A 15,464-nucleotide genomic window follows, 5' to 3' on the forward strand; every position below is an offset into this window, starting at 1 on the left:
TCTCTGATCTCTTGTCTGAGTTAGTGCTGACTACTGATAAGGTCATTGTACTAGGTGATTTTAATATTCATGTTGACGTTGAAAATGATAGTTTAAACATTTCCTTTAGCTCTATTCTAAACTCAATTGGGTTTTCACAAAATGTCAATGGAGCCACTCACTCTCATGGTCACACTCTTGATCTTGTTCTAACATATGGTATTGAGACTGATAAGCTCAAAGTATTTCCTCAAAACCCTGTCTTGTCCGATCACTTCTTGTTAACCTTTGAATTCACTTTATTTGATTACTCACTGACCAAAAATAAATTCTACTATAGTAGATGTTTATCAGACAATAATATTACAAAATTTAAACAATCAATTGAATCAATTTTTTCACATCTACCATGTGTTAGCATGACTGAGAGTCCCCCTTTAAGCCTTACTCCTGCTCAGATTGATCAACATGCTGATACTATAACAGCTTCAATGCGTACAACCTTGGATAATGTTGCTCCCCTAAAGAAGAAGAAATTAGGTAAGATTATGAAGGCTCCCTGGTTTAATTCCCAGCTTCGAGCTCTAAAACAGGCATCAAGGCGTTTGGAAAACAGATGGCGTTCATCAGGACTAGAGGAGTCTCACTTAACCTGGAAAGAAAGTTTAATCGTATACAAAAAAGCCTTACGTATGGCAAGAACAGCTTATTATTCATCATTGATAGAGGAAAACAAAAACAACCCTCGGTTTCCTTTCAGCACTGTAGCTAGGCTTACTAGGAGCCGGAGCGCTGTGGAGCCATGTATTCCTTTCTCACTTAGCTGTGATGATTTCATGTATTTTTTCAGGAATAAAATTGATACTATTAGAGATCAAATTCACAATACTCTTCCTTCTACCTATAATGTTGAGCCTGTTGTGGTCTCCGAAGCATCCTTAGAACCAGGATCTGACTTGTGTCTAAATAGTTTCTGTCCTGTCCAACCCTCTGAATTAACTAAAATAATAGCTTCATCTAAACCATCCACCTGTATCTTAGACCCTCTCCCAACGAGCCTCTTTAAGGACATTTTCCCTTTAATTAATACATCACTACTAAGTCTTATCAATATGTCTTTAGTGACAGGATATGTACCACAATCATTTAAAACTGCTGTAATCAAGCCTTTACTTAAAAAGCAATCTCTGGATCCAGAGGTGATAGCAAATTATAGACCTATATCTAATCTCCCGTTTATGTCCAAAATTCTGGAGAAAATAGTTTCAGCTCAGCTACATGCCCACCTGAGCAGAAATAATTTATGCGAGGAGTTTCAGTCAGGATTTAGAGCTCATCATAGTACTGAGACAGCATTGGTGAAAGTTACTAATGACCTTCTTATGGCCAGTCGATCATAACATTCTGTTACAAAGACTAGAACAGGTGATTGGAATTACAGGTACAGCGTTAAGCTGGTTTAAATCATATTTATCTGATAGACTTCAGTTTGTTCATGTAAATGACAAGTCCTCCTCCCAAACTACAGTAAGTCATGGAGTTCCTCAAGGTTCTGTACTTGGACCAATACTCTTCACGCTATATATGCTCCCTTTAGGCAAAATTATTAGACAGCATGGAACAAACTTTCATTGTTATGCAGATGATACTCAACTATACTTATCCTTTAAACCAGATGAAACAAATCAGCCCAATAGGCTACAAAATTGTCTCATAGACATAAAGACTTGGATGTCTAGAAATTTTCTCCTCTTAAACTCAGATAAGACTGAAGTAATTCTTGTTGGATCTGAAAAACTCAGAGCTAAATTTTCCGGTTTTGTAATGAACCTGGATGGCATTACTTTAGCTTCCAGTGCTACAGTGAGAAACCTTGGAGTAATATTTGACCCTGACCTGTCCTTTGGTCCACATATTAAGCAGGTTACTAAAACAGCCTTCTTTCATTTACGTAATATAGCCAAAATTAGGGACATTCTGTCTCGGAGTGATGCAGAAAAACTGGTTCACGCTTTTGTTACTTCGAGACTAGATTACTGTAACTCTCTATTACTGGGTTGTCCTAAATATGCCCTGAAAAGCCTTCAGCTGATCCAGAATTCTGCAGCCAGAGTCCTGACCAGAACCAGCATGAGAGATCATATTTCTCCAGTTTTAGCCTCTCTTCATTGGCTGCCTGTTGAATCTAGAATAGAATTTAAAATCCTTCTCCTTACATGTAAAGCCCTCCACAACCAGGCACCACTATATATCAAAGATCTCATTGTTCCTTATATACCAAGCAGAGTACTTCGTTCGCAGACTGCAGGCTTACTTGTGGTTCCTAGAGTCTCAAAGAGCCGAGCAGGAGGCAGAGCCTTTGGTTATCAGGCCCCTCTCTTATGGAATAAGCTCCCAGTTAGTGTTAGGGAAGCAGACACCCTCCCCACCTTTAAGACTAGGCTGAAGACTTATCTTTTTGATAAGTCCTATAGCTAGGGATGGTTAGCATCCCTTAGTTATGCTGCTATAGGTTTAGACTGCTGAGGGACATTTCCTGATACACTGAGCTTCTTTCTTTTTCTCTTTATCTCTTTCTTTTACCCCCCCCCCCCCCCCCCCCCCATAACAGTGTTGCATCATTAACATGTATGTCTCCTGTCTCAGCAGGTCTCCCTGGCCGGGAGTAGCAGTTCCTGTTGTCTGTTGTCTTTCTGTTCTCTTCCCCCCACACAGCAGAGGCAGATGGCTGCCTGTCCTGAGCCGGGTTCTGCCGGAGGTTTCCTTCCTGTTAAAAGGGAGTTTTTTCCTTCCCACTGTTGCCAGTGTGCTTGCTCAGGATGGGAGACTGAGTTGGACTCAACTCAATCTGTTGGTTTCCTTATATAGGCTGTTATGAATTGGCCTTCATTATGTTTTCCCCTCTGTCTGTAAAGCGTCTTGAGATGGCATTGCCGTGATTTGACGCTATATAAATAAAGTTGAATTGAATTGAATTGAAATTTATTTAGAGACCACTTTTAAACTTCCCGGCCTCAACTAACTACGAACAAAGAGGAAAATAATTTACTATGAAAACAATAAAATTACTTGTAACAGTAACAGACAATAAAACAAGAAAACAGCATCAAATAAAACATAAAAGCAAGTCAACAAGTCCAGCCAATGAAAAAAGTCTTTAGGGCGGAGTAAAAAACAGGAAGAGACCCGGCCTTGTTGCCGCAAGGAATTCCAACACTTAGTATTTCCTGGTCCCCCCCCCCCGCCCTGCAGGTTTTATAGACAACCCTACCTTAACACACCTTCATGAGGTAAGGACCCGTTCACCGACCTTTAGACCAACTCAACTGAACCCCCTTGATTGCAACTTGGATGTAGGTTGTGGTGGAAAAACTCGGTCTTGAGAAGTTGTAATAGATCTAAGAGTCAACTGTCGTCTTACAATGAGTATTTTATTATAAACTAATACAAGCACGCGCTGGAGTAACACCCGATTATAAACCATGCTTAACTCCTCCTAGTTGCTGGACAGACCACAGAAACAATCATTCTCTCATTCAGAGCTCAAATGAGCTCACTAAGCATCCATCACTCACTTTATTACCTTTTACCTTAAACTACTGGTCAACAAGCAGTTGACAAAAACAGATGTGCTGCAGGAAACGTTCCCTGTCTCCGACTTCATCAGCACATTCCAGTGAAAGGTCATATATCAGTTCAAGAAAGTTTTGTGCATAGATACAAAACACAGCAGGATCACAGCAAATCAGTGCATATATGTCTAATACCTAATGCAAACTAAACCCATAATAATTTTTCCTACACAAGGTCCAACCAACAGGGAGTGGTGTGACGACCTGAGAGAGGACTGGAGCAAGTCGGACAGATACTCTGAGGTGACAGAAAAACATGCACAACAATTATAAAATACATAATAGTAGTAAAACAGTTAAGACCGAATAAAAGCAGTGATATCAATTATAAAATATAACTCAAGTAAATAACCACATTGGACAAACAAGTCCAAAGTAAAAGCCCAATTAAAAAGGTCTGAACTTAATGTTATCTTCTTAGCATCACTGTTTTGTCCTCCCTCCTTCAACTCTCCTGGTTTTTTCCTGCTTGTCTGGCAGCACAAGCTGTTTCCATTCATACACACCCCGCCTGCCTCCAAGTCAAACTTACTGATCAGTGGGTGGACAAAGACACAACTCCTCCCACTGATCCCATCTTTCTGCATTATTTAGAAACTGAAATTCACTTTAGAGAGCCCCCCCACAACACCATCATTAAAGTAGCTGTCAGAACCATGTGACCCTGCCAGCCTCATGCAAACACACTGCAGCTTGAAATAATTACATTCATTTCTAATCCAAAGATAATAAAGGTGTCAGCAGATCGGTTTCAGCAGGCGGCTCTAATCTCGACGTGCAGATGCACACCCATCTTTGCATACTTTTCTCACATGACACCGATGCGGACTTGGCAGTGCACTACCACCATTCACATCTATGCAACACAATTAAACCGCCCTCAGGTTTTAGCACTGATTAGCCTGATATTTCCCAACGCTGTTGTGTAAATACTCCACTAATGGGAGGATTTCCACCTAATTAATGTCATAATTACCAGCCATGAGCTGACGGAGCGGCTGACAGTCATGACTAAAGGTAAGACAAGTTCCTAGAAATGGAGGAAACTAACATTTTAAACTTGTTTTTTTCTTTTTAACATGGCATGGAAATCCTCAGGTTAGTGTTAAATTGTTTTGTTTGTTTGTTTGTTTTCAGCTGAGGGTCCTTCATACTTGATATCTGGGTCTTCAGTTCACAAACTCTGCAGAAGTTTTACGTCTTCAGCAATTCAAACTACAAAACCAGTAACATTACCAACAAGCTGAGAAAGATCTTGGTCAGTTTGTTGCTAGAAAATGACCAAAACTGGTAAAACTGGCACAAATACAGAATATAAAAGTATTCAAGTGCATGAAAAAGATCTTCTAAGGCTGATATTCGGCCCATTATCGGTTGATTTGATTGATACGATCACTGAAAGCACTTTAAAGTTCTGCCTCACCGTGAAATGCTGCAGTCAGGTTTTGTGGCAGAAAGATGCCAACGTGTCCACTGTGGGAAATATTTCAGCCTGGAAAACAATCAGTCCAGCAGTGGTTTGTCATGTCTGCAACTGGAGGGGTTTGGCGAGGCGGTGGTGAGAGGGAAGTTGGCTTCAGCAGGAACACGATCCCATCCGACTTCTGAATAATTGGCTGGATGAAAGTTCCCTCAGATAACTCAGGCAATCGTTCCCTTGAAGCCTGAAACTGAAGTTGGCTTCGGTAGAAAAAGGCCCAAACTGCAGGACTGGAAGCCAAATTCATCATCAAAACACGCTCGAGTTAAAAGTTTGGAGTGAAATAAAGTTTGTGCAGGAAAGCAACAAGGTGCTTTAATCTGTGGCTGAGATCTATCTATGGACGAGTTTTCCTCGTGTTTTTAAACGATCTTCCTGACAGAAAAACCAGAACTGGAATTTAAATAAAGGATCCTCATGTGGACTAATCAAACGGACAAATTCCTCATCAAAAGTTTGCAGAAATCTATGAATGGAAAGTTGTCATGGATCACATAGAGCGGAGCAGGCAATCAGGAAGAAACAGGGAACACATAACATGTATTAATGAATAATACAGGAAATATGACCATGCAAACAAGAATTATTGCATTTTATTTTTACCATATCAATTTAAAAAATCTTTTGGGAACTGAAGGTCAATGTTTTCTTGACTTCACTGCAGAACTGGTGAGATGTGAAGCAAACATTTGAGTCAATTTGAGTTAATATCATCGATGCATTTTCAACACAAAACGATGCAACAAACGAGTTAAAACAGCAGCTTCAACACCTGCTTAAGAGCAGGAAGCTCTCGCAGGCCGTGGAAACTGTTATCCTACCAACCCATACAGGCTGAAATATTCCATCCAGTCCTGCAAGTTTTAGATGTTTCCCTGCTCCAGCACACCTGAGTCAAATACAATGGATCCAAAATGGTGTTTTCAAATTCTGCGCAATCATGTAGTCAGGTGTGTTGAAGCAGGGAAACATTTCAAACCAGTGGCCAGCGGTCCCTGAGAACCAGATTTTCACCGTCCCGACACGACGAACTGTATCAACACTCACGATCAGATGGGTTTAATCCAGCAGTCAACACAGTGTACACCAGCGGTCCTTAGTCCTGGTCCTCAATGGACTTCGTCCTGCAGGTTTTAAAAGTTTTCCTGCTTCAACACACCTGATTCAGACTTTTGAAGTCTCCTGATCACACACTGGTTTGAGGAGTCAGGCGTTGTGCAGCAGGGAAACATCTAAAACCTGCCGGACAATATTCATGGTTTCCTGACCAGATTCAAATGGAGGAAATGTTTGTTGTCTCAAATGTACAAGCTGAAATGGAATCTTGGTGCTCTTTTAAGTTTTCTATTTTCATTCTGAGCCAAAAAAAAAACCCCAAAAACAAACAAAAAAGACCATTATTTGATTTTTTTAAAAAAGATTTTTTGATTTTCAGTCTCAAAAGAATGAAATGAGGTGGATAAAAAGGAAAACATGTAAAAGTAACCAAACCCATCCAGCTGAGTCTACCTGTTACCTAACATGAGCCGGATCACAGTTGTAAAGCAGAAAAAGAGGTTTGGCTGTTTTTCCAGTTTTCTGCTCCAAACGAGAAACTTAACTGCCTGAAAACACACAGACCCAGATAATCAATATTCATTTACTCAGACCAGCATAGAGAGGAAAAATCAACCTTTATGTCCCCGATGTGGAGTCTCCGCTGCAGCTCCCTATCCTGTAGGAACATTAAATACGTTCATGGAAGAGTGGCACATGTTTACCTTTATGAAGACACTTTACCTGTCTTCCCATCCCCCCTTCAAATGGTTTCATCCAGGTGTTCCAGGCGCTGTGGAAGTGCTTGGCTGGCTCATACGGAGTCTTGACCTCAAACTGATTCATGTCTCCTTTGGGAAGAATTAGGATGGAGACTGTGACCCTTCTGGTCCAACATCAGAGCCGGACCTCACAAACGGTCAGAATTCCCATAAACACACTCCTGAACCTTATGGAAAGCCGTCCCAGAAGGGCTGAAGCCGTTAAGGCTGCACAGGATGGACCAAGTCGATATTAAACCCTGCAGGCTACAGACGTCCCAGACGTCCCAGTGCAATATGGCGTATTGCTGACTGCATTTTACAATCTAAAACTCCTGCGCTTTCCCCATAAAACCTTTTATCCCGATTAAAATACTAAACGTTTTGCTTGCTGTTTCTACTTGTTGACACTGCTGCAATCTGTGAATTAAACCCTGACCTCCCTCAGTAAACCTCTCCAAGTTGTACCTTCAAATCCATGGCACTAAACTCAGAGCTTCATCTGACCTCGGCTGCCACCCCAGTGTGTCTAAGCTTCTTCCTCCGGCTTCCACACCATCTCCACATGGCACACACAGCTCTGCAAAGTTTTACGGTCTGCGGAGCGCTGGACCACCGAGACGAGTTCCTGAGTCGAGCAGAAGCCCGGTATCTCAGTCGACCATGACTGCACACCCTCCTCAGTGCTTGAAGTCAATCCCCAACACAGCTGCAGTTGTTTGACTCTGGAAAAGGTTAACTTTGCTACCAGGCAGAGGATTTAGAGGAGCTGGAGTGTGTCAGAGAGCCACACTGGATGCTGGAAAGCTGGAAATGTGCTTCACCTATCAGAAAATAAGCTCAAATATAAGTTCTGAAATAAAAGTGTTCGCAGTGCTTTTAGGGGAAATTTAAAATTGGTTTAAACACTAATATTTAAACCATGGCCAAATTATTTTTGAGTTTTCAATGTGCAGCTTGCTATGAGAAATAATCCTGAACAATCCTCTAAGCACAAATCAGTGAGTTAGTTTGTGACTTTTAGACAAAATCCTCGTTGTAGCAGAGATTTTATGTTTATCTTCTATCTGGGAATGATTTGTTTCTTCAAAGCACTTCACTTTTACAATAGGGCTGTGATGATATGTTTTTGTCCCGATTCAATCTGATTCCGATTTTTTTGGGTACCAATTCGATTTAAATTGTGATTTTCACAATTCTTCAATGTTGCTAATTTCATAGATTAAAAACAAAAAAAAAGGATAAATCTTTCTTTTTGCTCGTCATTTTTCTTGATTTCAATTAGGAAAAAACAACACAGTAGCCAGACCATCATTTTGCTGCTATAATGCCCAAGAAGACAAGTAAAAAGATCAATAAAAAGTATAAAAATGACCAAAAAATGTCCATCCATCCATCCATCCATCCATCCATCCATCTTCTGCCGCTTATCCGGAGTCGGGTCGCGGGGGCAGCAGCCTAAGCAGGGAAGCCCAGACTTCCCTCTCCCCAGCCACATTTGCCAACTCTGCGGGGGGGATCTCGAGGCGTTCCCAGGCCAGCCGAGAGATATAATCCCTCCAGCGTGTCCTGGGTCTTCCCCGGGGTCTCCTCCCAGAGGGACGTGCCTGGAACACCTCACCAGGGAGGCGTCCAGGAGGCATCCTGACCAGATGCCCGAGCCACCTCAACTGGTTCCTCTCAATGCGGAGGAGCAGCGGCTCTACTCTGAGCCCCTCCCGGATGACCGAACTCCTCACCCTATCTCTAAGGGTGAGCCCGGCCACCCTGCGGGGGAAACCCATTTCAGCCGCCTGTATACGAGATCTCGTTCTTTCGGTCACGACCCACAGCTCATGACCATAGGTGAGGGTAGGAACGTAGATCGACTGGTAAATCGAGAGCTTCGCCTTCTGGCTCAGCTCCTTCTTCACCACGACAGACCGGCGCAGAGTCTGCATTACTGCAGACGCCGCACCGATCTGTCTGTCGATCTCGCGCTCCATCTTTCCCTCACTTGTGAACAAGACCCCGAGATATTTAAACTCCTCTACTTGAGGCAGGACCTCACTCCCGACCCGGAGAGGGCAATCCACCCTATTCCGGCTGAGGACCATGGTCTCAGATTTGGAGGTGCTGATTCTCATCCCAGCCGCTTCACACTCGGCCGCGAATCGCTCAAGTGAGAGCTGGAGATCACGACCAGATGAAGCCAACAGGACCACGTCATCCGCAAAAAGCAGGGACCCAATCCTGAGGCCACCAAGTCGGATCCCCTCAACACCTCGGCTGCACCTAGAAATTCTGTCCATATAAGTTATGAACAGAATCGGTGATAAAGGGCAGCCTTGGTGGAGTCCAACCCTCACCGGAAACGAATCCGACTTACTACCGGCAATGCGAACCAAGCTCTGACACCTGTCGTACAGGGACCGGACAGCTCGTACAAGGGGGTCCGGTACCCCATACTCCCAGAGTACCCCCCACAGGAGCCCCCGGGGGACACGGTCGAATGCCTTCTCCAGGTCCACAAAAAACATGTAGACTGGTTGGGCAAGCTCCCATGCCCCCTCCAGGACCCCAAAGAGGGTGTAGAGCTGGTCCACTGTTCCGCAACCAGGACAAAAACTACAATGCTCCTCCTCAATCCGGGATTCAACTATCCGGCGGACCCTCCTCTCCAGGACCCCTGAATAGACCTTACCAGGGAGGCTGAGGAGTGTGATTCCCCTGTAATTGGAACACACCCTCCGGTCCCCCTTCTTAAAAAGGGGGACCACCACCCCAGTCTGCCAATCCAGTGGTACTGCCCCTGATGTCCACGCAATGCTGCAGAGGCGTGTCAGCCAGGACAGCCCCACAGCATCCAGAGCCTTAAGGAACTCCGGGCGGATCTCATCCACCCCTGGGGCCTTGCCGCCAAGGAGCTTTTTGACCACCTCAGCGACTTCAGCCCCAGAGATAGGAGAGTCCACCCCTGAGTCCACCAGCTCTGCTTCCTCATTGGAAGACGTGTTGGTAGGATTGAGGAGGTCTTCGAAGTATTCCTTCCACCGACCCACTACGTCCCGAGTTGATGTCAGCAGCTCCCCATCTCCACTGTACACAGTATTGATGGAGCACTGCTTCCCCCTCCTGAGCCGCCGGATGGTGGACCAGAATCTCCTCGAAGCCGTCCGGAAGTCTTTCTCCATGGCCTCGCCGAACTCCTCCCATGCCCGAGTTTTTGCCTCGGCAACAGCCGAAGCCGCATGCCGCTTAGCCCGCCGGTACCCATCAGCTGCCTCCAGAGTCCCACAGGCCAAGAAGGCCCGATAGGACTCCTTCTTCAGCTTGACGACATCCCTCACTGCTGGTGTCCACCAACGAGTCCTGGGATTACCGCCACGACAGGCACCAACGATCTTACAGCCATAGCTCCGGCCGGCCGCCTCAGCAATAGAGGCACGGAACACAGCCTATTCGGACTCAATGTCCCCCGCCTCACTCGGGACATGGTTGAAGCTCTGCTGAAGGTGGGAGTTGAAGCTCGCTCTGACGGGGGACTCCACCAGGCGTTCCCAGCAGACCCTCATAACACGTTTGGGCCTGTCAGATCTGACCGGCCTCCTCCCCCACCATCTGAGCCAACTCACCACCAGGTGGTGATCAGTTGACAGCTCCGCCCCCCTCTTCACCCGAGTGTCCAAGGCATGTGGCCGCAGGTCCGACGATACGACTACAAAATCGATCATCGAACTGCGGCCCAGGGAATCCTGATGCCAGGTGTACATATGGACACTCTTATGTTGGAACATGGTGTTCGTTATGGACAATCCATGATGAGCACAGAAGTCCAATAACAAAACACCATTTGGGTTCAGAGGAGGGGGACCCTGCGTCCCAATCACTCCCCTCCAGGTCTCACTGTCATTGCCCATGTGAGCATTGAAGTCCCCCAGCAGAACAATGGAGTCCCCAGAAGGAGCACCCTCCAGCACTCCCTCCAAGGACTCCAGAAAGGGTGGGTACTCTGAACTGCTGTTCGGTGCATAAGCACAGACAACAGTCAGGACCCGTCCCCCCACCCGGAGGCGGAGGGAAACTACCCTTTCATCCACCGGGGTAAACCCCAACGTGCAGGCACCAAGCTGGGGGCTGATGAGAATGCCCACACCTGCTCGGCGCCTCTCACCATGAGCAACTCCAGAGTGGAAGAAAGTCCAGCCCCTTTCGAGGGTACTGGTTCCAGAGCCCAAGCCATGCGTCGAGGTGAGTCCAACTATATCTAGCCGGAACCGCTCAACCTCACGCACAAGCTTAGGCTCCTTCCCCACCAGAGAGGTGACGTTCCATGTCCCAAGAGCCAGCTTCTGCAGCCGGGGATCGGACCGCCAGTGTCCCCGCCCCTTGCTGCCGCCCAGCTCACACTGCACCCGACCCCTACGGCTCCTCCCGCAGATGGTGAGCCCACGGGAGGTGGGGCCCATGTAACCCTTTCGGGCTGAGCCCGACCGGGCCCCATGGGCGAAGGCCCGGCCACCAGACGCTCGCTCTCGTACCCCACCTCCAGGCCTGGCTCCAGAGGGGGGTCCCGGTAACCCACGTCCGGGCAAGGGAACATTCATGCCCAGGTTGGTCGTCATCGTAGAGGTCGATGAGCCGTGCTTGGTCTGGTCCCTCCCCTAGACACCTGTTTGCCATGGGTGACCCTACCAGGGGCATAAAGCCCCCGACAACATAGCTGCTAGGATCTTCGGGACGCACAAACCCCTCCACCACGATAAGGTGACGGCTCAGGGAGGGGGACCAAAAAATGTATAATGGATTATTTTTATTTATTTGGAAAAAAAAATCAAATTTTTAACCAAAAAAAAAAAAAAAAAAAAAAAAAAAAATCCATTTTAAAACTGTGAAGAAAAACAATCCAGATTTTCGACTTTTGGATTAGATTTTCCCACCCCTGTTTTATCAGCTGCACAAATATATTAAAGACAAACTTTCCCCTGCTCCTTCTTAAGAACACTTAAACACAAAGCATCAGCAGCACAGCTTGAAAGCAATTCATAATAATATATATGTAGAGGCTAGCCGGGTCAAACCTCTGAAATACAGCAACATCTTACTGTGAGTAGATGTTTTGCTCATTAATGACTTTTCACGTGGTAAAAAAAGAAATCTGATGCCAATTAGAGCTCTGTATGAAGAACAGGGGCAACATCGAAGTAACCAGCAACGTTTAGAAGGAAGAGCATCAAATGTGGCCTCAAAACTGATGGCAGGCATCCCTGGAAAGTATGCAGCTGTTAAATGTGATTTTCAGTGTGATAAACATTCAGTTTACTGCCTCTCCTGCAGCTTCAGAGTCGGATAAAGTTAGATAGTTTTGCTAGATTGGTCACCTCAAGCTGTTTGCTGCTAATGTACTTTACAAGCTTCCAGTTCATGGATGAAAACAGAGGATGCAGCTAAAACTCCAGTTTTTATAAAGCTGAATGAATCATCAGGAGCGTTGGATGGGAAGTACCTGGATGCTACTGATGCACATGATTCCTCAGTAACCATGTAATTAGTCACTTCTGTTTACCTGAACATGATTGTTTAGTTGTAAGATGTGGTAAATAAATGTATATTAATGTAAAACTTTACATTGAAAGAGGACTTTCCTTATCGAATGTCTGTTGAGTTGGGATGTTCAGTAAAGCTGCTCTCCTCTAAACATGTCATTATTTGCGTGTTTATCCGTTCCTCCAGGAATGTGCCATGTTGTGATCACAGCTACACATCGATTAACTCTCATCAATTCAGTCCAAATGAGTTCCCCACATTCTTGCAGAAAAATTCATGTATTCCACATGTGAAAAATGTTTTTTTTTTTTTTATGTGCTTCACATGAGAAGCACATGATCCATAACCATGTTTCTACATGTGATTCAAATCCACAACTTGTTCACTTTCACCCTCTTCCTGATTTGGTATCTATCCTCCATCCTGCATCCTGTCTCCTCTCTGAGTTCTCTCTGACCAGTAGAAGTCAGTCTGACGTCTCTTATTCACTCTCTTTCTCATCCTTTTGTGTTTCTAAGGTAAAAATGGAATATCCAATTCCTGGCTAATAATAATAATAATAATAATAATAATAATAATAATAATAATAATAATAATAATAATAATAACAATAACAATAATAATAATAATAATAATAATAATAATAATAATAATAATAATAACTAAAATAAAATAAAACAAAAATAATGATAAATAAAAATAAAACAAAAATAATAAATAATGAAAAGTTGTATTGTGCAGTTTTGGTTATGTTCAGGTATCATAACTACTAAGTTTCTTTCTGGAATCTAATTTATTGTATCCTGACCTCGTAATAAAATCAACATTTGCAGTTGTCGTCATGTTAAAATGGTGGAAATAAAATCTGCAATGTTTTCCTGGAAGCAGCGTTATTACTGATGCCTGGGGCAGGATGCAGCCTGGTTACCGAGTCAACAGAGAAGGAGCTCGTTTGTGTCTTGTGTCTGCAGACTTGTAACTTTTACACGGTCCTTCTTCCCACCATGCAGAGGCGCGTCAGGAGCTTGTGGTCATTTCACAACTTTCTGTGGGACCAAGCTGCCCACAGCCATGAATCCTCAGCCATTAGTGCACTGCTGAGTCTCTTTCTGGGCAGCTGCCAGTTACTTACACACACACACACACACACACACACACACACACACACACACACACACACACACACACACACACACACACAGTGCTACAGAGAGGCTGAGCGGGCAGGCGAGCCGAAGCCAGCAGGAGGGAAATGTCAGGACAATGTCAGGGTGTTGGCTTGGCATGGCACGGCTGGGTTCGCCTCTGAGTGTTTCTGAATGTCACCACTCTGGAGGCTGGCGCAGAGCACACACATGCACACGCTCATGCAGACATGCTCAGAGCTCAAACAGAGAGGAGAGAAGAGGAGGTGGGGGGTGCGATGGCCGCTGCTCCGAGGCAGCGGTCATGTCAGGGTATAATGGCCGACAATGAAACTGGTCTCACCGCTGCTTTAAGGTCACGTCTGAATGTCACTTAGTGATTATTATAAATAATGAACCAACCGGGCCGCTAGAGAGTAAGTGTGTCGCTGCATGTGTGTTCTGTGTAGAAACCTGAGAGTCTAAACTAAGAAACACAACAGATGTGCATGGCATGCCTCAGTTTTTCTTATTAGTTAGTTCCTTTATGGTTTATAATCTGTCACCTGGTTAACAGCTGGTCCTTACCATCTCCACTGCAGCTTCAAAATTAAATATATTCACCAATTTGTTTCTTCGTTCATTCATTTTCCTAACAGCTTCGTCCGTCTAAGGGTATTGGGGAAGCTGGAGCCTATCCCAGCACTCACTGGGCGGGAGCCAGGTACACCCAGGACAGGTCGCCAGCCCTTCGCAGGAGCAATTCATTACCTTTATTTCATTTTCTCTTTACAGTGCAGTGGGACTCATTTGGTTTTTAGAAATGATCATTGCTTTTCTTTTATCTACATATAATGTTTCCTCATTGCAAATGAGCGATTTATGAGACATAAACGTGATTTTGTTTCTTCTGCTCCTTCTATTAAGGTTTAATTTGTTTGTTGTTTTAACTCAGAAGAAGATTCCTGAAGCTGGAAAAGAGAGGAGAAGCTGGAGGATTGCCAAGTCTGCTTATTTATTCTTTTCTAAAATTATTATTATTTACTTTAACACTGTAAGAGTGTGTGTTACGTTCAGACGGTGTGAGAAGCGCAACATGGACTTCTCCAGCTCTATCACTAAGTAGTCCCCTGAAAGACTACTTACTGGGGTTGCCAGTTTGTGTCTCATGGACATGAAACATGCTTCTCATATGTAAGTTGCTTTGGATAAAAGCATCTGCTAAATGACTGTAGAATAGAAATAATAGAACATATTTGTATGGTGGTGCAGTTACCATCCTAGCATTTAAGCAACTTAAGCAGACGAATAAGTCTGTCCCACCTTTCTTCTTCTCACCAAGCAGATCTTTATGCATCTCTGCGACGGATCGTCTTCGGAACATGAGAATACAGACATCGCTCTGAATTCAGGGCCATTTGATAAGAAAAAAAAGTATCTGTGGAGTTTATTCCACTGGATTTACTATGGGAGACCGGGGGGAAGGGAGGGGTGAATGACAACACAGCAGCTGGCCAGGACTCAGAAAGTTCTGGATGCGTAACATTCAGGTGAAAGTAACACAACATGCCATAAGTGCACGGTACACAGTTATTCTGTCATGAATGTAGGACATGAAAGTAACGGGCCATGGTAATTCCTTCATCTAACGTTACTGACACAGTAACTGACAGTGCGGTAAATCAGAACATAAAATGTCAGTGTTGTAATAAGTATGATGAAGAAGACTGTTTTTGTATTTTTTTTTAAATTTTTTAATTTTTTTATTTGGCCCCCCACTAGCTAGCAGGAGCTATCTGCAGCTATTCTTCCTGGGATCCTTTGTTACAAACAATATAGATTTCATGTATTCATGTTCACACACCTACATAGATATACTTATACATGCATACATGCACATGCACATATGTACCGTATACATACAAAA

The sequence above is a fragment of the Telmatherina bonti genome (genome assembly GCF_933228915.1).
Source record: "Telmatherina bonti genome assembly, chromosome: 16".
Lineage (NCBI taxonomy): Eukaryota > Metazoa > Chordata > Actinopteri > Atheriniformes > Telmatherinidae > Telmatherina > Telmatherina bonti.